The sequence below is a fragment of the Peromyscus californicus genome, unplaced genomic scaffold, assembly GCF_007827085.1.
Source record: "Peromyscus californicus insignis strain IS unplaced genomic scaffold, ASM782708v3 Scaffold_4__1_contigs__length_199733344, whole genome shotgun sequence".
NCBI classification, from domain to species: domain Eukaryota; kingdom Metazoa; phylum Chordata; class Mammalia; order Rodentia; family Cricetidae; genus Peromyscus; species Peromyscus californicus.
Genome location: NW_026294562.1, coordinates 184,083,637 through 184,104,938, shown reverse-complemented (window position 1 = coordinate 184,104,938; position 21,302 = coordinate 184,083,637). Strand labels below are relative to the sequence as shown.

Here is a 21,302-nt window from a genome sequence, read left to right as displayed (position 1 = left end):
ACATAGGCTTACAGAATGGATACGAAAGCAGGACCCATCTTTCTGCTGCATACAAGAAACACATCTCAAATTCAAAGATAGACACTACCTAAAAATAAAAGGCTGGGAAAAGACTTTCCAATCAAACGGTCTTAAGAAACAAGCGGGTGTAGCCATCCTGATATCCAGCAAAATAGACTTCAAACTAAAATCAATCAAAAGAGATCAAGAAGGGCATTACATACTCATCACAGGAAAGATCCACCAAGATGAAGTCTCAATTCTGAATATTTATGCCCCAAACACAAGGGCACCCACATATGTAAAAGAAACATTACTAAAGCTTAAATCACATATAAAACCCCACACATTAATAGTGGGAGACCTCAACACCCCACTTTCACCACTGGACAGATCTCCCAAATTGAAACTTAACAGAGAAATAAAGGACTTAACTGATGTCATGACTCAAATGGACTTAATCGATATCTACAGAACATTCCATCCTAACAAAAAAGAATATACCTTCTTCTCAGCACCCCATGGAACCTTCTCTAAAATTGACCACATACTTGGCCACAAAACAAATCTAAACAGATACAAAAGAATTGGAATAACCTCCTGTGTTCTATCAGACCACCATGGTCTAAAGTTGGATTTCAACAACAACAAAAACTACAGAAAACCTGCAATCTCATGGAAACTGAATAATACCCAACTGAATCACCAATGGGTTAAGGAAGAAATAAAGAAAGAAATTAAAGACTTCCTAGAGATCAATGAAAATGAAGACACCACATATCCAAATTTATGGGACACTATGAAAGCAGTACTAAGAGGGAAATTCATAGCACTAAATGCCCACATAAATAAGTTGGAGAAATCTCACACTAGAGACTTAACAGCATACCTGAAAGCTCTAGAACAAGAAGAAGCACAGTCTCCCAGGAAAAATAGACGCCAGGAAATTATCAAAGTGAGAGCTGAAATCAATAAAATAGAAACAAAGAGAACAATACAAAAAATTAATGAAACAAAGAGTTGGTTCTTTGAGAAAATCAACAAGATAGACAAGCCCTTATCCAAACTAACCAAAAGACAGAGAGAGAGCATCCAAATCAACAAAATCAGAAATGAAAAGGGGGACATAACAACAGACATTGAGGAAATCCAGAGAATCATCAGGTCATACTTCAAAAACCTCTATTTGACAAAACTGGAAAACCTAAAAGAAATGGATAACTTTCTGGATAGGTACCACATACCTAAGTTAAATCAAGACCAGATAAACTATTTAAATAGTCCAATATCCCCTAACGAAATAGAAACAGTCATTAAAAGTCTCCCAACCAAAAAAAGCCCAGGACCAGATGGTTTCAGCGCAGAATTCTACCAGATCTTCAAAGAAGAGTTAATACCAATACTCTCTAAATTGTTCCACACAATAGAAACAGAAGGAACATTACCAAACTCCTTCTACGAGGCTACAATTACCCTAATTCCTAAACCAAACAAGGATACAACAAAGAAAGAGAACTACAGACCGATCTCCCTCATGAACATTGATGCAAAAATACTCAATAAAATACTGGCAAACAGACTCCAAGAACACATCAAAACAATTATCCACCATGATCAAGTAGGATTCATTCCAGGGATGCAAGGGTGGTTCAACATACGAAAGTCCGTCAATATAATACACCATATAAACAAACTCAAAGAAAAAAACCATATGATCATCTCACTGGATGCAGAAAAGGCATTTGACAAAATCCAACACCCCTTCATGATAAAGGTATTAGAGCGATCAGGAATACAGGGAACATACCTAAACATAATAAAGGCAATTTACAGCAAGCCAACAGCCAACATCAAATTAAATGGAGAGAAACTCAAAGCAATTCCACTAAAATCAGGAACGAGGCAAGGCTGTCCACTCTCCCCATACTTATTCAATATAGTACTTGAAGTTCTAGCCAGAGCAATAAGACAACATAAGGAGATTAAGGGGATACAAATTGGAAAGGAAGAAGTCAAGCTTTCCCTATTTGCAGATGACATGATAGTATACTTGAGCGACCCCAAAGATTCTACCAAGGAACTGATACAGCTTATAAACACCTTCAGCAACATAGCAGGATACAAGATCAACTCAAAAAAATCAGTAGCCCTCCTATATACAATGGACAAAGAAGTGGAGAAGGAAATCAGAGATACATCACCCTTTACTATAGCCACAAATGACATAAAATACCTTGGGGTAACACTAACCAAGCAAGTGAAGGACCTATATGACAGGAACTTTAAGTCCCTGAAAAAAGAAATTGAAGAAGATGTCAGAAAATGGAAAGATCTCCCATGCTCATGGATAGGCAGGACTAACATAGTAAAAATGGCAATCTTACCAAAAGCAATCTACAGATTCAATGCAATCCCCATCAAAATACCAACACAATTCTTCACAGACCTGGAAAGAATAATACTCAAATTCATATGGAAAAACAAAAAACCCAGGATAGCCAAAGGAATCCTGTACAATAACACAACTTCTGGAGGCATCACGATCCCTGACTTCAAGCTCTACTATAGAGCTACAGTAATAAAAACAGCTTGGTACTGGCATAGAAACCGACATGTGGACCAATAGAATCGAATTGAAGACCCTGACATTAATCCGCACACCTATGAACATATAATTTTTGACAAAGAAGCCAAAAGTGCACAATGGAAAAAAGAAAGCATCTTCAACAAATGGTGCTGGCAAAACTGGATATCAACATGTAGAAGGCTGCAAATAGATCCATATCTATCACCGTGCACAAAACTTAAGTCCAAGTGGATCAAGGACCTCAACATAAATCCAGCTACTCTGAACCTGCTAGAAGAGAAAGTAGGAAGTAGTCTTGAACGCATTGGCATTGGAGACTACTTCCTAAATAGAACACCAGTAGCACAGACTCTGAGAGAAACAATCAATCAATGGGACCTTTTGAAACTGAGAAGCTTTTGTAGAGCAAAGGATACGGTCAACAAGGCAAAGCGACAGCCTACAGAATGGGAAAAGATCTTCACCAACCCCACATCTGACAGAGGACTGATATCCAGAATATATAAGGAACTCAAGAAATTAGACATCAAAATGCCCAACAGTCCAATTAAGAAATGGGCTATAGAACTAAACAGAGAATTCTCAACAGAGGAAACTCAAATGGCCGAAAGACATTTAAGGAATTGCTCATCATCCCTAATCATCAGGGAAATGCAAATCAAAACAACTCTGAGATACCACCTTACGCCTGTCAGAATGGCTAAGATCAAAAACACTGAAGACACCTTATGCTGGAGAGGATGTGGAGCTAGGGGAACTCTCCTCCACTGCTGGTGGGAATGCAAGCTTGTACAACCACTTTGGAAATCAATATGGCGCTTTCTTAGAAAATTGGGAATCAATCTCCCCCAAGATCCAGCTATACCACTCTTGGGCATATACCCAAGAAATGCTCAACCACACCATAAGAGCACTTGTTCAGCTATGTTCATATCAGCATTGTTTGTAATAGCCAGAACATGGAAACAACCCAGATGCCCTTCAACTGAAGAATGGATAAACAAAATGTGGTACATATACACAATGGAATACTACTCAGCAGAGAAAAACAATGGCATCATGAGGTTTGCAGACAAATGGATGGATCTAGAAAAAATCATCCTGAGTGAGGTAACCCAGACTCAGAAAGACAAACATGGTATGTACTCACTCATAGCAGGATACTAGACATGAAACAAGGATGAATTGTCTGCTACTCACATCACCAGGGAGGCTACCCGGAAAACAGGACCCCAAGAAAGACACAGGGATCGCCCAATGACAGAGAAATGGAATGAGATCTACATGAACAGCCTGGACATGAGTGGGGGTAATGAAAGGCGAGGGTCGAGGGAAAGAGAGCTTGGGGGAGCGGGAGATCCCAGCTGGATCAACAACAGAGAGGGAGAACAAGGAATAGGAGACCATGGTAAATGAAGACCACGTGAGAACAGGAAGAAGCAAAGTGCTAGAGAGGCCCACAGAAATCCACAAAGATACCCACACAACAGACTGCCGGCAATGGTCGAGAGACAGCCCAAACTGACCTACTCTGGTGATGGGATGGCCAAACACCCTAATTGTTGTGCTAGAAACCTCATCCAACTACTGAGGGATCTGGATGCAGAGATCCATGACTAGGCCCTGGGTGGATCTCTGGGAGTCCAATCAACGAGAATGAGGAGGGTTTATATGAGCGAGAATTGTTGAGACCAAGGTTGGATAAAGCACAGGGACAAATAACCAAATGAATGGAAACACATGAACTATGAACCAATGGCTGAGGGGTCCACACTGGATCAGGCCCTCCGAATGGGTGAGACAGTTGATTGGCTTGATCTGTTTGGGAGGCATCCAGGCAGTGGGACCAGATCTTGTGCTCATTGCATGAGTTGGCTGTTTGAAACCTGGGGCCTATGCAGGATTGTTTGGCTTGGCCTGGGAGGAGGGGACTAGACCTACCTGGACTGAGTCTACCAGGTTGACCTCAGTCTGTGGGGAAGGCTTTGCCCTGGAGGAGATGGGAATGGGGGGGGGGGGGGCGTTGGGGGGAAGGTGAGGGGGATGGGAGGGGGGGAGAACAAGGGAATCCGTGACCGATATGTAGAACTGAATTGTATTGCAAAATAAATTAAAATAAATTAAAAAAAAAAAAAAAGACAGTCAGAATTAGGGGGAAATAGACTTTGTTCCAAAAGAAAAAAAGAGGAAGGGCTTTGATAACTCACAAAGTAAATGAAATATACGGGGCCGGGTCAGGGGGAGCAGGACAAAGATGAGGTACACAGAGAGGCCAAATACTGCCTCAACCGGGCAGCTCCCTACTGGCAAGATAATAAGCAAATTCTGCTTCTAAATGGTAAGACAGATGGAAGATAAGGGATCCTATTTTCAAGATAGACCCACAGCTATCATAAACCTCCAATCCAGTTTCAGGATTTGGTGAGACTGTAACTCCTTCAGAAACCCAGAGTCCTATCAGCTGCCTGACTGGGACCCTCTAGATGCTCTGTTTAATCTTGAGATATAGGACCCACCCACACAACCAGGTGAAACTTGTTCCAAGCTCCTTGACCAAATCTCTGAGGGTACCAGACATCAGCAGAGAGAGAAGTTCTGGATAGAAGTATTCTCAAATACCAGAAAAGCAGAAGAAATCAAGGTCACAACCTTGCTGTGTATTGGCCCCATCCTGAACATGTAAACACCTCTGCAGAAAGAAGAAAGATGGCTTAAACCAAAAAGAAAGGAAGAAAAAGAAAAAAGAAAGGAAGGAAGGAAGGAAGGAAGGAAGGAAGGAAGGAAGGAAGAACATTCAACCAATGAATTAATTCCAGGTGTGTAAATCCCAATGAAGAAATACAAACAAGAAAAATCAAAATAATATATCATCTCCAAAACATGCAAATCCCATAATAATGGTTCCTAGTGAAAAATGACCTGGAAGAACTCCCAGACAGAGAATTCAAAAGAAGATTATAAATATGGCCAAACAACTCAAAGAATACAAAAAATAAATAAAATAAAATAAGGAAGTCAGTCGAAGAATGAAAATACTCTGACCCCTGGGAAAAGACCATAGACCCAATCCAATTATAATTAAAGGATTTATTGATTAGCTGCTAGAAGAACAACAACCTTAAAGTCAAATCTCAGGCATGCTGTGAAGGAGGGATAGTTTGGTTTTTTTTTTTCCTTTTTTCGAGACAGGGTTTCTCTGTGTAGTTTTGGTGCCTCTCCTGGAGCTCACTCTGTAGACCAGGCTGGCCTTGAGCTCACAGAGATCCACCTGCCTCTGCCTCCCAAGTGCTGGGATTGAAGGCGGGCGCCACCACCGCCTGGCAAGGAATAGATATAAAGAAGAGAACCACAAGAAGACCTTCAATATCTATGCAAGCAAGCAAAAGCTTGTCTGTTCCACCAAGTTAAGTGGTTAAGGAAACTCAAAACAGTCTGTGGGTTTCTGTGTAAGCAAATTACAGGAGCCAAAAAAGCAGTCATATCATAACAACTGGATAGTCACAGCTGTACATTTATGGGGGTGGGGGTCACTGAGTCAGGGTTACTGAGAACTTATCTTCCAGGGACTGGAGTCAGAGACAGATTACTAGTGGATACCAAGATGGATGCCTTGCATAAAATGGAGTTTCTTTAGCCACCACAGTAAAGAGCATTGACTATTCTTCCAGAGGACTCAGGTTCAATTCCCAGCACCCACAAGGTAGCTCACAGCCATCTGTAACTCCAGTTCCAGGTAACCAGTGCCTTTCTTCTGGCCTCCATGGGTTCCAAGAGTGCAAGTGGTTCACAAACATACATGCAGGCAAGACATCCATACAAATAAAACGTATTAAGAAGAAAAGAAAAAAAGCTCAGTGTAAAACCTAGCCAATAGAATGGATCAAGTCAAAAAAAGAGGGTCAGAAGCTGAAGAAAAACATAGAAACTGGATCATTCAGTACAGATTGATGAGATTTTTTTTGTTTTCTTAGATTTATTTATTTTATTTTCTGTATATGAATGCTTTGCCTGCATGTGTGGGTGTACACCAGGTGAATGTCTGGTGCCCTCAGAAAACAGAAGAGGGTGTTAGATTGTCTGGAACTAGAATTTACAAATGGTTGTGAGCTACCATGTGGGTTCTGGGAATCGAACCTGGGTCCTTTGCAATAGCAGCCAGTGCTCTAAATCACTGAGCCATCTCTCCAGCCCAATGAGACAATTTTTAAAAATATAAACAGAACATGAGAGAGTCTGGGGACACCATGAAAAGACCTAACCTATAGTTATGAGCATAGAAGAATACCATGGCAAACACACAGAGAATATTTTCAATAAAACATAAAGAAAATTTCCCAAACCTGGATAAATAGATACCATGAAGATACAAGAGGCCCACAAAACACCAAATACACAAGCCCAAAAAATAAACTCTTCATGACATCCTACACTTAAAACCTTAAAAAAACAAGAAATAAAAAAATAAATATTATCAAAACCCACAAGGGAGAAAAGTTAAGTCACTTATAAAGGCATTATCCATTAGAATAACATCTAATTTTTTGACAGAAACATTTAAAACCCAAGAGGTCCAGAAATGTGTATTCCAAGTTCTGAAAGACCACAACTGTCAACCCTAAAAAGCTATCCATTAAAATTAAAAGAGATTCAGGTGTGGTAGTGCACGCCTTCATTCTCAGCTCTTGGGAGGCAAAGGCAGGCCCATCTCTATGAGTTTGAGGCCAGCCTGGTCTACATAGTGAGTTCCAGGTCAGCCAGGACCACATAGTGAGACCATGTCTCACAAAAAACAAAATTAGTAATAGTAATAATAATAATAATAATAATGGAGAAATAAAATATTTCCACGATACCAACATTAGGTGTGATCACTAAGACAGTCTTACAGATAAAACTGGGGAAAATACTTCTGTCTGAAGAAATGAATGAATACCCTCAAGAGGGCACAAGCAATAAATAAACAATGCCAGACTAGCTAGTCAAAGAAGATCTAAGAAGACACTTCAAAATCAACAAAATTACTGGAATTAATACCTTTCTTTTAAAAATAACTCTTAATATTAATGGTCTCAACTCCCCCAATAGAGATACAGACTAAGGGCTGGAGAAATGACTCAGCGGTTAAGATCACTTGTTCTTGCAGAGGACCCAGGTTCCATTCCCAGCACCTACAATGTGGCTCCCAACCACCCATAACTCCAGTTCCAGGGGATCTGATGCTGTCTTCCAGCCTCTTCGGGCACCAAGTATGCATTTGGTGCACAGACACACATGCAAGCAAAACATTCATATGAAATAAAATATAAAATCTTTTTTTAAAAAACTAAGAATACACACTTTTCTTAGCAGCCCCTTGTAATTGGGTATAATGGGTGGTGAGACACATGCTCACAGGTGTGGGGAGGGCACCTTGCTAAAGTGAGCAGCTGGAGCAGAGGATCCCAGATGAGGTGGGAAGGGTCAGAAGGAAACCTATGGCTCTCTGATATGGGGTGCTCAGTTCCTCAGAAATTAGTGGAGTTCGTGGCCAGCATTGAAAAAGTGGAATGATCCACATAGAAAACTCTGTTTAGCTTCTCTGGGAAAGGAGTAAATGATGGTAAGTAGTCCTTCGTGGCCACAGTGACTGGGACAGAGCAGCGGCCAACATCTTGAGATAAAGTGTGAGTCCATCCTCAAAGTTGGGAATGGCTGGCCACACTCTATCTGCTGGGCTCTGCTCGGTCTACTGGTGTCACAAGAGTGAACACACACAGGCCACATGCCAGTGCACTATAGGAGGAGGTAGCCATCAGGGAAATGAAAATTCAAACTGCTTGGAGTTTCCACCTCAACCTGGTCAGAATGACTATCATCAAAAAAAAAAAAAAAAAAGACAAAATAATGTTGGTAATGATGGCTGGGGAATGGCCTTTATTTACCTCTCATGGCAATGTAAACTTGTGCCAGCAATATATAAATCAGTGTGGAGATACCTTAAAGGTTAAAAATAGAATTACCACTAATATTTTCAATCAATTATAAACTGTGTATGACAGTATCCAGAGGAGCCAAGGACTTCTTTTTCCTTTACATGTGTTCTGACCCCACCAACCAACACCCTACTACTTCTCCATTCAAGGAGAAGGGACTGGGTTCAGAGGCAAAACATAGTTTACAGGATGAAGTAACATGAGTAAAAGCTTGGGACTGCATTTACCTCAGTTCTGACTCATGGATGATGTATGGTCAAGGAGCCCAGTAAGACAGCCCAGGTGAAAACAGATGGGAAAAAAAGAAAGTCAATCCAAAACCTTGTCCATGTCCTCAGGAAGAAATGTATGTAAGTGTCCCCATCCTCTGTGTTGATGGTTGCAATGTCCTTCTGAGTCAGCTGTCCTGTTGGCATTAACACACTGTGGATAATCCCTAGCTTAATGATGGCTACAATAGCAAGGAGAAAATGGGAAGTGGGTGTGATCTCATTTCAGAATCACACTCCCCACATGCTAATCTCAGCCAAACTCAGACCTCCCAGGGCTAAAATGGAAGAGACTTACCAGTGTGCCCAGATCCTCTGCTTCTGAAAAAACACTGAAATAGAAAAGGACCTAGTGAGAAGTGTCCATTCTGTAATACACTGACCCCAACCGCAGAACTCAGGGCCAGCGATTAGGTTCAGAAAGAGAGGCAGGTGCCAGGAATGATACCTACACAGCCACCTAACAAGACTTCACAATGAAAGAACATCCTGGGAGAAGCCCAGCTTATGAATCTGGGTGTTTATATTCATTACCCTTCTGTCTAATAATGATGGCCCCCTGTAGCACTTACCAAGTCCAAACACCAGATTAACCATAGGGGCTGTGGCGGTTCATCATGCCAGATCTACACACACACACACACACACACACACACACACACACACACACACACACACACAGCGCCGAGAATGGGTGACACAGTCTGTGCAGGGGACACACCCATGGGATGGAGCAGACTGGAGTCCAGAACCCCCATAAAGATGGTGACATCCATTGCAAAACAAGAAGGAGCTTCTCTTTGCGTGAGACCTGGCTCTGCCCTCTCAGTTCGCCAATACATTTCTAGGGATGACCAGAAGTTCCTCTCTTACACTTCCTCTTCTGACTTTCAGCCACAAAGACATGCTCACATGTGATGCTGCCCCCTGGTGTCTGTATATTTGATGTAGGAAACTTACGGAGGACGCTATAATGAGATGCAGCTGGTCAGCATGGAAGGCAAATGTGGAATCCACCACACAGACTATTCTGGGTAGAGCGCAGGAAGACACCATATCTGAAAATGTGGAGGATGAGAGAGAGGACCAGGGAAGGTGCAGAGGACAAACACTTCTGTAGTACACAGATGCAATGCAGAGACATTCCTGTGGCCATCTAACTACCCAGCCAAGTCCAAAGAGCTGACAATACTATACTGTATATTTAAATTTCCCTAAGAGAGCTCTTTAGTGTTCTTTTTATTTTGTGTGTATGTTGAGCAGAAACTAGAAGAAGGTATCTGGAGCAACAGGCAGTTATGAGTGCCTAGAACTGAATTCAGGTTTTCTGAATGAGCAGCAAAGTGCTCTTCACATGAGATGTGTATCAACGCTTCCTCTTTCATGTAATTTATGGTGAGGTGAATATAACGCACAAGTTTCCAGTTCAGTGACATCAAATACAGTCTCTATGAAAGAGAACTCCTGGGAAGAAGCTAGACTGCCTTAGTTAAGGTTTCTATTGCTGCAATGAAACATCATAACCAAAAGCAAGTTGGGAAGGAAATGGTTTGCTTGGCTTACACTTCCACATTGTAGTCCATCACTAAAGGGAACAAGAAATTATGCTTGCTGGCTTGTGAGCTCATGCTTATTCAGATTTATTATACATCCCAAGAGCCCCTGTCCAGGGAATGGTACCACCCATAGTGGGCTGAATCCTTCCACATCAATTAATCAAGACAATCCCTCACAGACATGCCTATAGGCTGACCTGATCCGGGCAACCCTTCTATTAGAATTCGTTTCTTGGATAATGCTAAGCTGTGTTAAGCTGACAGATCTAACTAAGACTGTCCCTATTATGGTCTGAATGTGATATGCCCAGCATAGGCTCATACATTTGAACACTTGGTTCCCAACTGGTGTGCTTGTGTGAGAGGTTGTAGAACTCTTAAGATGCTGACAGACAGGTCCTAGCTGACAGACAGGCTACTAGAGTAGGGCTTGAAGGTCTTGTCTTGACTCATGAACATAGTAATCTCTTCCCACCATGAAGGACTGATATCCCTTGATATGCACCCCACATTGTACTTCTTTCTCTGTCCCCATAGAATCTGGGTCATCCCTTCATCACCAGGGACACTGATGGATGTAAGATGATAGATGGGGCGTCCAAGATCCTACAAAGAACATCTTCACTCCTCACCTTTCTTCTTGTAATGTCAGGGGCTCTCTAGGGTCTGACCATAGGAAAGGAAAGGAGCTTAGGGGCTGCAGCATTTGTAGGTGTTCCTGAGGGCCTTCCACTCAGAGCCCCTGGTAAGGTTGGCCTGAAAGAGCCTGAGTCTGTAGTAGGATTCCAGACATTGGGTAAAGTTTGTGTTGGCCTCCTGGGACAGAAAAAACATATCACATCCGATCTCTGATTGACATTGCAGGATGGTCTTCTTATGGATGTCACAGAGCAGGTGATCAGAGCTGGAAGCTGTGGCTTTTCGTACACTCCTAGAGAAGGAGAAAGCCAAGGTAAGTGAAAAGGATGCAACCTCTCACTACACTTAGCCCCTACACACTCTCTGGAAAGGCGTTTTCAAAACGGTCATCCTAAGACTGCCATTCCTCTGCTGTGAGATCTACAATCTACCGCATGCACACTCTGCTCCACCTACTGCAATCCTTGTTCTTTGCTGAATACAGCAAACATGTCTACCCTCCAGACTTTTGCATGCTCTGTTCTCATGTCATGGTGTGCTTTTCCCCCCAACACACTCCATAGCTCAGTGACTGCCTGTGGCGATATTTTGTTTGTGCTCTAACAAATAAAGCTTGCTGAAAGATCAGAGAGACAAAGGAGCAAGCCACAGCCACCTCTTACCTCACCAACTCCTCAGCCTGAAAGGGGGCTGAGCTCCTGTCTCCTCCTGCCTTATATTCCTCTCTCCACCCAACCATATCACTTCCTGTCTCCACCTCCCTAGTGCTGGGATTAAAGGCATGTGCCTCCCAAGTACCAGGATCAAAGGCATGAGATCCCATGTGCTGGGATTAAAGATGTGTGCCACCACTGCCTGGCTTCTATGGTTAACTAGTGGCTAGCTCCACACTCTGATCTCCTGGCAAGCTTTATTTGTTAGAGCACAAACAAAACAACACCACAACTACCCTCTTGGTAGAGGGCTTTCCTTCCCATTGCATCAATAATGTACCACCATCCCTCTCTACTTCATAACCTCACCCTGTTTTTCTTCAGTAACACTGACCACCACGTGACAACATATCCTCTATTCTATTTTTGGTTCAATTTGTTCTCTCCTTCCTCAGTAGAATAAGCACTCATTAAAATCTCTATGTTGAGAATGAGAAGATGGCTCAGTTCATATGCATATACATATGTATAATATGCATATATATGCAAACACATATATACACATACAATGAGAATTAATCACTCAGTCAAGACAAATCTTGCCAATATGATATGACATGAAAAGAGTAAGACACAGAGGACAATGACCCACAAGATGACCAGCTTATGAAGTCAAGGGCACCCAAAACTCTGTGTTGAGAGCCAGGCCAATCCAAGGCTTCTCAGAGGAACCTAGTTATATGTCGTTGTCTAGGTATGGGCTTGAAAAGGCCAGTCTGGGTTGGGGATAGGCTTCAAAGGAATTAAGATTTTGGTTCCTGGCAACTTGGCTTTTCCCCCTGAAGAGAAGTTATCAGGCATGGAGTTATCCATCACAAGGCCACTATGTGCTCAGGCTATAATGTTCTTGAGATATCCTGTGTTCCTTTTGTAAAACATTGCTTGGTTAGCCTCCTGCTGACTTCATCCCATTGTATAATAGTTTCTGCTGACTCTGTCCAACTTCTCCCCTGAAATATAAGATGCTGTACTTCTTAATAAGCTTCCTTGGCATAAGACATAGCTTGTGCAAGACCTTCTGATCCCAAACTTTCTTGTCTTCTCTACCTTCTATCCTCGTTATCTTCTGATCTCCTGGTCCTCACAGTCAGGACCCTGTCACTGAAGAATGACCCACTGGTCTGAATCAACTATGTATAATAGAGTCCCTACAGATGTTATTAAGTGACCTAAAGGGAAAAGCATGTGAGTACTGAATATGGGTCACACTAAGTGTTCCCCCTTGAGCTCCAAGGAGAAGCAAGTTCCTACACTGTTATACTCATGGATGCTCATCCCAGTAATAAAGATGTATGCAAGAAAAGCTCATTGTGAATCATGCTTTTCAAAGTCCTATTTGATGACTATTAAAAATATCAAACAAAGAAAATATATCAAACAAGACAGTGAGGACCAGCCCATTATCCTGTGCCTTTTACAATACTGGTAGTGTCCTAGGACTTCACCATGAGCAGTTAAACACTACCTCCCCCCCTTCATGACAACCAACACGTCCCTAGATACGGGTATCTGACCCCTGTGCAGCAAATCATGCCCACCCCCACCCCAGCCCCAGAGCTGAAAAACTGCTAACACACTCTACCTAAGAGAAAGTGCCCAGCTGTAGACGTTAATGCCAGCCCAACGGCAGACTCCTGACAGCTTCCTAGTGCTGTTATCTTTCACCCCATGAGCCACCCTCCTGCCTGATGGCAGGCTAAATTGATGACCAGTAACTTCCTGACCCAGATAAACTCACTCCACAAAGCCCTCCCACTTCCCGTTTCCTCCGAAAGCCCAGCAATGTGGTTGCTCAGCCACTGTTAATACTCCTCTCAGCCTTCTCTTTGCTTGCTGTTTCTGTAGTGTGGACCTGAAGATCCCCCATTCGTCCCCCTGGCCACAAACTTCTACCCATCCTTCAAAACCCACCTCACCTAGGGAACCAGTTCAGATGGTCCCAAGCTGCGTGTTCTGTGAGGGTGTAAACTCAGAGCCTGAGATCTCCCTCTCACGCTCACTGGGGGCCCTGGAAGTCACTTCTGTGACCTCGGGAATTAACTTTTTTGTTGTTTTCTATGTCCCTATCATTCAGGAATATTGAATCCTAACTAGCCCTCTGGAGACTTCCCCTCTTGGAGCTAGCTGAATCATAGATGGAGCAACCATTATACTATTCAAGCCCAAACCTACCAAGCCAGAGTCCACATTCTCACACGCCTCCACTCCCCTGGCATTCCACTCCAGGTCTCTGTGTTTCTCTACCCTAATGACCTCAGGGTCAGGCTACGGAGAACTAAGATGGTCTGTGCACACCAGAGATGCTAAAATTATTCAAATAAATCTATATGAACCCTCTTTTTCCTGCCTTTCCCATCAAACCACGATAAAGGATGCTGCCCAGCCTCTCTCTCCTCTCCCCTCTCTCTTCTCTCTCTCCTCTCTCTCTCTCCCTTTCTCTTTCCTCCTTCAGCACTGTATGGCCAGCCCGACTTCTCCAAGTGGCTCTGCATGGTGTGGCATGGCTCCCCTCCCTAATACCTGTCTCTCCTTGTCAATCATCCCCAATCCTTTGGCCTCACCACAGCAGAACACTAATAAAGCCTGCACTCAACACACCTCAGTATTGCCCAACAAGTAGTCACATGAACTCCTCAAGTTGAAAAGGACCACAGCTTCCTCACCTGCAACAATCACCTCCAGGAGGTCACTGGGATCCGACCACTTGAACTATTGACAGAACCAAAGCATCTGTAGGTCCCCACGTGGGCCTGAGAGACAAAGGATATACTGAAGTCTTTCTGGCCTTCTTTAAAGTTTGGAAATAAGTGTGGTGACATTGTGTTCCCCAATATGCACCCTAATAAACTTACCTGGGGTCAGAGAACAGAACAGCCACTAGATAGACATAGAGGGCAGAAAATGGTGGCACACACCTTTAATCCCAGCACTTGAGATCTCATGTCTTTGCTTGAGAAAGACACGCGCCTTTAATCCCAGAAGGTGATGGCAGGAAGCAGAAGGGTATATAAGGCATGAAGAATAGAAACTAGAAGCTTTTTAAACTTTTAGGCTTTTAGCAGCAGTTCAGCTGAGATCCATTTAGATGAGGACTCAGAGGCTTCCAGTTTGAGGAAACAGGATCAGCTGAGGAGTTGATGAGGTGAGGTCAGCTGTGGCTTGTTCTGCTTCTCTGATCTTTCAGCGTTCACCCCAATATCTGGCTCCTGAGTTTTTTATTAATAAGACCCTCTAAGATTCATGTTACAAATAAGGTTACGTTTTCTTTTTTAGGCAGAAGAAATGTGTCACAGGTGTTTGGCAAGTGACAATAAAGGGTCATATTTTCTCCTAAAGGGACCACAGCATTTGGCTGGGCAGAGAGAATGGTTTTGTCCTCGTAGACACCTGGAAAAACAAAGAAACCGATCGTCACAACTCCATACAGGAGTAAAGTTTCTAAAAGCTTGGACTGGAAGGGCATTCTTCTCTTCCCCCATGAAAGAGAGCAGAGTTTTTCCTCCCCCATCCAGGCTGAGGTGCTCCTGAAAGGGATCCTATTAAACTACAAATATCTGGGGATGCTCCCAGAGTCTGGTCTAGGTCTGGAGGGGTAAAATCATTCTATCTCTTTCTCTTTTGTTTGTAAAGAGTTATTATTAGTTATATGTGTAGGTGTGTTTCTTTGTGTGGGATTGTGGACAAGACTGCAGTACCTGTGAAGGCCAGAAGAGGACGCTGGATCCCCTGGAAGCTAGAGTTACAGGCAGCTGTGAGCTGTCTTTTGTGGGTGCTGGGAACTAAACTTGGCTTTCCTAGAAAAGCACCAACCACGCTTAGCCCGCTACTCTCCTTCCTTTCCCTTTAGGTGAAATTCCAAGAGCGTAAGATTAATTGCTTGGCAGAAGTACTCACGAGGCCCCATCTCTCCCTAAGAAACCGTTGTCATAGTTGCTGGGGAAAGAGAAGTCCCTCTCTTTACTGGTGTAGCCACTGGCAAATTGCCCATGCCTCAGTAAATGATGCCCCCAGCTATGTCCATTCAAGCAGTCCTATTTAAGTCATTGGGATGGACACACACACACACACACACACACACACACACACACACACACACACACACACATATAATAATAATAATAATAATAATAATAAATTTACTTTAAAAAAATTAAAAATTGAGCCCAGTGTGATGGTGCACACCTTTAATCCCAGCACTCAGGGGGCAAAGGCAGGTGGATCTCTGAGTTTGAGGCCAGCCTGGTCTACAGAGGGAGTTCCAGGACAGCCAAGTCTACACAGAGAAACTCTGTCTCAAAAAAAAAAATAAAAATAAAAATAAAATAAAAAATAAATAAAACTTGTAGAAATTTTAATTGATGTTTAAGTTTTCAATCCCCAGTACTATCAAATCAAAATAATAATAGCCATTTTTAAAGAATAGCCATTTTAACACCAGTCACTGAGGCTCACACCTCTGGTCTCAGCATTTACAGGGCTGAGTCAAAAAGACCATGAGTTTGCGGACAGCTTGAGCTACATATGAAAGACTCTGCCTCTGAGATAAAGAGGAAAGAGTTGGAGAGTGAGAAGGGTTAAAAAAATTAAAAGTGAGGAGAGAGGAAGTAAAGGGAAGAGGGAAAAATTGAAAATTTAAAAGGAAATAGTTCAGTCGTGTTTACTATAGCCATGACAGTCTACAAACACCACCTTTTGCAGTCCAATTATTTTCATCAACCAAAAAGGAAACCCAGAGCCCACAAAGTGGTCACTGTCAGCCACTATCCACTTCCTGTCTCTGTGATGTGTCTACTCCGGGTGTTCCTATGAATGGAATCACACGTGTCATCTTGAATCCGCCTTCCTTCACTTCAAGGTTCATCTGTTGTGGAATATTATTTTAAGATGTGTTACATCTGTTTATGCTGTGGAACATTTGTGTTAATGATGCAAAGATGTGTTGCATTCTTTTACATTGCATTTGCTTAACTCTGTGAAGCTGCGTTACTCTGCCTGTCTAAAACACCTGATTGGTCTAATAAAGAGCTGAATGGCCAACAGCAAGGCAAGAGAAAGGATAGACGGGTCCAGAAGGCAGAAAAAATAAATGGGAAGAGAAATCTGAGAGGAAATAGAAGCAAGAGAACAAGGAGAGGAGGACACTAGGGGCCAGCCACCCAGCCACACAGCCACCCAGCCACCCAGCCAGCCACAGAGTAAGAGTGAAAGTAAGATATACAGAAGTAAGAAAAGGAAAAAGCCCAGAGGCAAAAGGTAGATGGGATAATTTAAGTTAAGGAAAGCTGGGTAGAAATAAGCCAAGCTAAAGTCAGGCATTCATAAGTAATAATAAGACTTCATGTGTGATTTATTCAGGAGCTGGGTGGTGGCCCCCCCAAAGAGTAAAAACAACCAACAACACTCATCTATATTTGAGCACATGTCAATGCTTCATTCCTTTTTATGGCCGTAAAGTGCATCATCATCTAGACTTATTTGTCCCTTTATTCAGTGATGGATACGGAAGTTGTTTCTACTTCGTAGAACCTTGCCTTGATGCCCACAAATGTATGTGCATTTGAGTGACTGAGTGAGCTTCTGCTTCCAATTCTTTGGGGCTTATAAAAAGCACTTTCATGTATTACAAGCTCCCAATGATGATAATGATGGATGTGATGGTATTGGTAGTGATGATGGTGGCCGTCATGGTGATTATGGTAGAAATGGTGTGATGGCTGTGGTGATGGCGGTGATGATGATGGTGAGGATGACAATCATGGTGCCAATGATGACAGTGGTGATGATGGTCATGATGAAAGCAATGGTGATGATGATATGTTGACCATACTCCAGGAACTACTGCTCAAAAGGGCTAGAGTGGTCCAGGAAATTCCCTTGTTTGTCTTCATTTGTTCAAGACCCAGATTCTAGCCCTATCTCCAAGAAGCTGAAATTCAAATGATTACAGGCATGTGTCATGATGCTTAGATAAGCCAAGGAGATTGATATCAACATCCTTTTCTACTAGACTGCATTGTTCATGGGCACCAGAATTATGGCCATACTCTTCAGGAGCCACCATCCAACTGACCACAGAGACCCACCTGGGATGAAGCTGACCTTGCCAATGGACAAACAGACAGGGAGAGTCTCGAAGATATCACAGAACCAGTGTCTGCCCCACAGCTGAACTTCTACTACCTTAAAGAAAGTTCCTTGCTACTTAAGCCTAGGGTGATTTCCAACATTCTACTGTCCACATGAGGAGGGCCCTGCCCTGTCCAAGGAGATGATGACCCAAGGACTAGATCAGTTTGCCTGGTGCTGCTGGGAGTTAACTCCTCAGTTGCTAGATCCTGCAGTGCCCAGGAAGACCTGAGAAGGGATCCAATGGAGGAAGACGCTGGATACATCAGGAAAAGAGCTATTTACCCACTCGCTCCCACTGTGTTTTGATGTTCTCACAATTGATGAGGCCGTATGGGTACAGATCCATTGTGTGTCAGCCCTACAGTGTTTGAAAACCTGTAATCGCACCACTCAGGTGGTGGAGGCAGGAGGAGCCATAGCTGAAGGTCATCCTCTGCTACTTGAGTAAGTTTGAGGCCAGCCTGGGCAACAAGACCCTGTCTCAAAAAATAAGTATCAGCCCAGTTGGTACCCTTTCAACATTCTATTACAGTGGGTCACCAAAGGCAACAGGACAAAATTCTCCAGCTCCAAAGAGCAGTACATACAATCCATCTCAAGTTCAATTTCTTCCACCACACAAAGCAAATTTTTGTGACTGTTTCTCTGGTCTAATTTTTTTTATTTTTATCTTTATTCATTGTGGTTTGACTTTCAGTTTTTGAGACAGAATCTCACTATTGTAGTCCAAACTAGACTCAAATTCAAGATCCTCCCATCTCAGACTCCCCAAGGCTAGGATTACAGGTATATACTGCCATGTCCAGCTTCTTCAGTTGACTTAATTATCTGCCGCCAAATTCTTCTCTGGGCTGTTTTTTCAAGTCGATTTTGTCATCTTTCATATATCTTGGGATCCTGATGTTTTTGAGCCATTTCAGCCCTCAGGACTAGGGCGGTGTAGCATTTGTGGTACTTGAGGTGTCTTGATTTTGAAGGGGAAGTAGATGTTGGTCATGAGGGTTTGTGGATAGAAGCAGCCACAGCCATCTGTAAAAAAAGACAAATCCGGTTGGAGAGATGGCTCAGTGGATAAGAGCACTGATTGCTCTTCCAGAGGTCCTGAGTTCAATCCCCAGCAACCACATGGTGGCTCACAACCATCTATAATGAGATCTGGTGCCCACTTCTGGCCTGCAGACATACATGCAGGCAGAACGCTGTATACATAATAAATAAATAAATCTTTAAAAAAAAAAAAAAAGACAAATCCCCCTAACATGAAAAACATCCCCATTGAAAATGTACAGAGACGACCAGCCGAACCAGTGGAAATACATGAACTGTGGACCAATAGCTGTGGAGCCCTCATGGAACTGGACCAGGCTCTTTGGATACTCAAGACAGTTGTTTGGCTTGAACTGTTTAGGGGGTCCCAGGCAGGGGGATCAGGATCTGTCCCTGGTGCATGAGCTAGCTTTTTGGAACCTAGTGCCTATGGTGGGATACCTTGTGCAGCCTTGGTGCAGGGGGGAGGGGCTTGGACCTGCCTCACCTGAATCTACCAGGCTCTGCTGACTCCCCATGGGAGACCTTGCCTTGGAGGAGGTGGGAATGGGGGGTGTGGGTTGGGGGGAAAGGCTAGGGGGCAGGAAGAGGGAGGAGGGGGGAATCTGTGGTTGGTATATAAAATGAATTAAAAAAAATTTAATAATTAAAAAAAAGAAAAAGAAAAACATCCTCATTGATCAGCCACCTTGGTAGCCTGGGCTCCACATACATTTAGACTTTTGACTCCTTCAGGATGAATTCCGTCTCCCAAGAAGACACCCTGCGGTGGTTCATATTGCCAACTTGGCGGTATCTAGTGTCACCTAAGAGACAAACCTCTGGACACGTCTGTGCGGGGGTTTCTAGGTTGAGGGCACTGCAATGGGAGGACCAACAGTGAGTGTGGGCAGCGCTGCACTATGGGTTGGGGCCCAAGACTGAATAAAAAGAACACGGAGGCTGGCGAGAGGGCTCAGCGGGGAAAGGCCCTTGCCACAAAAGCCTGACAACCGGAGTTCGATCCCCAGAACCCATGTAGCGGTGGCAGGAAAGAACTGGTTCCATGGAAGTTGTTCTCTCACCGACACGCACGGTGTGGCATTCATCCGCCACCACCACCATACACTAACAATAGTAGTAAAGAAGGGAGCTGGCAAGGGAGCGTATTGAGTAAGAAGAGAGCTTGTCACCAAACATCCCACAAGTTTTCCTCTGGCTTCCACAAGTACACCATGATGCCTGCACAACACACACACGCACGCACACACACATGCACGCGGGTAAATAATGTACCAAAAGAAAAAAAGTCGAAAGGGAGCTAAGCCCCAGCATTCCTTCCTCCGTTTCCCGCCTGAAGAGGCAGTGTGGATGAGCTGCCCCGAGCTCCTGCCATCATGCCTTCCCCAACATGATGGATCGCTCCCTGGAGCTGCCATCCAGACTAGACCCTTCCTTCCTTCCTTAAGTGGCTTTGTCCCAGCAAGAGAATTTTATCACAGCAAGAGAAGTGCACACGCCAAATAAAACACAAGGACAATGACGAATTAGTGACAGAAATGTATATTTCCGTTTATTTGGTTGTAAACATTGGGAGTTGGCAGGGTGTGGTATAATCTCTGGGCTCAAGAGGCTGAGACAAGAGGATCTAGGGTTCAAGTTTAGCCTAAACTACATAATGAAACTATCAAAAAAGAAAAAAAGCCAGGTGGTGATGGCGCACACCTTTAATCCCAGCACTCAGGAGGCAGAGCCAGGCGGATCTCTGTGAGTTCGAGGCCAGCCTGGGCTACAGAGCGAGATCCAGGATAGCACCAAAACTACACAGAGAAATCCTGTCTCGAAAAAGAAAAGAAAAAAAAGTGAGGTTGATCCAGACTAATTTAAGAAGAACAGAATATATGAGAAATATGTGGGAGTCGTTGGAAAATCTTAAGAGCCAGATTTTATGAAGGGGAATATAGTTAGCAGAGCAACAGCCTTGCCCAACGTAGCTAGATCCCATCACCAGAACCCGGGACACCAGAACGCAGGACTACTTTATTTTACCTGCAAACAGGACCAGATAACAGACAGAGTTAAGTCTACCTTACTGATTTTAAAACAGTGAAGCATTGTTTTGGATTTTCCTGATGGGCTTATATGACCACGGGGGTCATTAAATGGGAAGAGGAAAGCAGGAGAATGTAACAGCCCAAGGATCCCAGCTCTAAAGATGGAGATGGCTCAGCAGTTAAGAGCACCGGCTTGCTCCTCCAGAGGACCTGGGTTCAATTCCCAACACCCACATGAAAGCTCACAATCATCTGTAACTCCAGTTCCAGGGGATCTGGAGTCCTCGTCTGCCCTTCTCAGGCACTGTATGCACATGGTAAACAGATATGCATGAAATATAAATAACTAAATGGACA

At 43.4% G+C, this 21,302-nt stretch overlaps 1 long non-coding RNA gene across 1 annotated transcript; it reads right to left on the bottom strand.

Moving 5' to 3' along the window:
* Positions 1–9,520: 9,520 nt before the first annotated feature.
* LOC128094547 (uncharacterized) lies at positions 9,521–15,134 on the bottom strand. Its single transcript, XR_008213005.1, has 3 exons — positions 14,652–15,134; positions 14,400–14,486; positions 9,521–11,315 (listed from the first exon to the last, which is right to left on the bottom strand). It is a non-coding gene; the product is annotated as an uncharacterized LOC128094547 (long non-coding RNA).
* Between the last annotated feature and the right edge of the window lie 6,168 nt (positions 15,135–21,302).